Below are 2,500 nucleotides of genomic sequence, written 5' to 3'. Positions count from 1 at the left end.
GATTTGTTATTTTGTTCAGCTTGACACATGAGTATGTTTATAACAACAAAGCAGCGTGTTTACATTTTTAAAGAAATATCCAATAGTTGGACAGCAACAAATCGTGTGATTGATGACCTGGTTGGACGAAAACATGAATATAGATCGCTCCCATTTGTCATCATATAGATCTAGTAGCATTTTTAAAACACAAGAATAAACCTTGATAGATTTGTGAATGTTTAAAATTTCCTAATTTGACCATTGTTTTAGTTCTCGGCCGCCATTTTGATTTGTGAAGTATTGAAAGGTAGTGCAAAACAGTCCTAGGGGTTTTTTTGGTGTTTTTTTTTTTTCTATTAGGGTTAGCTCGAGATCGGAGGGTTTCTTTTTTTTTCTTTTAGGGTTAGTCATAAGTATTAGCAAAGGTGCTAGGGTGTTTGTTTTTCCTATTAGGGACAGTTAAAGATACTGGGTTTTATTTTTTCTTGGGGTTAGTTGAGGGAATATTATTTGAGTTGTTTCCCTTTGTAGGAGCTTTCGGAAGGCCTCTCCGAAAACTCACAACACACTCACTCACACACACACACACTTACTCACCCACATATAGATAGAATGCGGTTGGCCAAGGAGTTCACAACATTGCCATCCGGAAGTATAACGGACCAACACACAAACTCTGTGTAACCATGAACTTTTATAGTCTGGTTAATACAGTTTAGTGAGAACAACTCACAAACGCGGATGGCAAAAACAATAACAAAGGCCTGAGTGACGTCATCTGCATACTATCTATACATAAGCAAAATGATGCTGTGCGTTTAGCCAAAATACACATAACATCCGCCGTCCGGATACAACGTACCAACCCACAAAACTATGTGTAACATTGAACGTTCATAAATAGAACGAAATTGGCGTTACTTAGCTCTTTGTTATTGTTTTAGTCAGCCATTTTATGAGTAGTCTCCACTAAATTTCATTAGCTATAGATAGAATGAAGTTGACGTCACTCAGATCTTTGTTATTGCTTTTTGCCTTCCGCTTTTATGAGTAATTCTCACTAAACCAGACTATAAACGTTCAAGGTTACACATATTTTTGTGTTGGTCCGTTATACTTCCGGATGGCAATGTTGTAATTTCTTAGCCAAGCGCATACTATCTATAACCGTTGAAGGTTATACATTGTTTTGTGTGTTGGTCGGTTATATCAGGATGGCGGGTGTTATGATTTTTTTTTGACTAAGCGCATAGCATCAATAATAATAATAATAATAATAATAATAATAATAATAATAATAATAATAATAATAATAATAATAATAATAATAATAATATTGGGTTGATGATGATGATGATGATGATGATGATGGTGATGATGATGATGATGATGATGATGATGATGATGATGATTATGATGATGATGATGATGATGATGATGAGGATGAGGATGATGATGATGATGATGATGATGCATCCATGTGATACTTTGCCAAGCATAGAAACGAGAGGTCGTGGTGGAACCATCAATTAAAGGCTTGTTTTAACTTTGTTGTGGTGTACAATATTTTGCGTTGGTTTGAGAGTATTTCCATGACAACCATATAATTACTAACTTAATCCTCTTCGGGCCTTGAGGCACATAGCGCATCCACCAGACATCTCCATTAAAAAAAAAAAATATGCGATCGGCTGCTTTTGCGAGAGAAATATTTCATACGGGCGTCCGCCATTGTTCCGATAATTTAGAGCCAGTGTTACTAAATTACCATGCCTCATTAGGAAGGAAGTGACGTTACGACTGTTGAAGAGTATTGACATGAAGATAGTTGTGTATTATGAGATTGATAAGACGGGGTGATGATTTTTATCGAAAAATAAAATTTGTTTTGTCAAATCCCATCGAAAACAGACGCCATTACGTTTAGATCTAGGCTATATAGATAGTTCGAAGATGACGTCACTCAGGTCTTTGTAATTGTTTTTTGCCATCCGCGTTTATGAGTAATGCTCACTGAACTCATTTCGGACCCTCTATTTGGAACGCCTTACCGCAGAGCATTCGTGAAAAAGAATCTTTGTCTATTTTTAAACGTTCGCTTAAAACATATTTGTTTCGATTTTAGTAGATGGTATGAGAAGCAAGATAGTTTTGGTTTGTGTTGTGTGTTGTGTTGTGTGTGTGTATGTGTGTGCTTGTGTGTGTGAATGAGTATGTTTCAGCCAAAGTAATTTGTAATTTAAGCGCTTAGAGTCTGGTGTCTCGGAGTTATAGCGCTATATAAGTTTTCAGCATTATTATTATTATTATTAACTGTTTTAACCCGACTATAAACGTTCATGGATACACACAGTTTTGTGTGTTGGTCCGTTATACTTCCGGATGGCAATGTTATGAGCTTCTTAGCCTATCTATAGATAGTGTGCGCTTGGCTAAGAAACTCACAATATTACCATCCGGAAATATAACGGACTAACACACAACCCACTATGTGTAACTTTGAACGTTTAATTATAGT

The 2,500-nt window shown here is 36.0% G+C and overlaps 1 protein-coding gene across 2 annotated transcripts in view; it reads left to right on the top strand.

Moving 5' to 3' along the window:
* The window catches only part of LOC144967742 (sulfotransferase 1E1-like), a 25,418-nt gene that overhangs the window by 728 nt on the left and 22,190 nt on the right, over positions 1 to 2,500 (top strand). The gene's annotated exons all lie outside the window — the stretch shown is intronic.

This window comes from Berghia stephanieae, chromosome 3 (assembly GCF_034508935.2).
Source record: "Berghia stephanieae isolate SIO BIC M18660-M18661 chromosome 3, UCSD_Bste_1.3, whole genome shotgun sequence".
Classification (NCBI taxonomy): Eukaryota; Metazoa; Mollusca; class Gastropoda; order Nudibranchia; family Aeolidiidae; genus Berghia; species Berghia stephanieae.
This window is presented reverse-complemented; position numbering and strand designations above follow the sequence as displayed.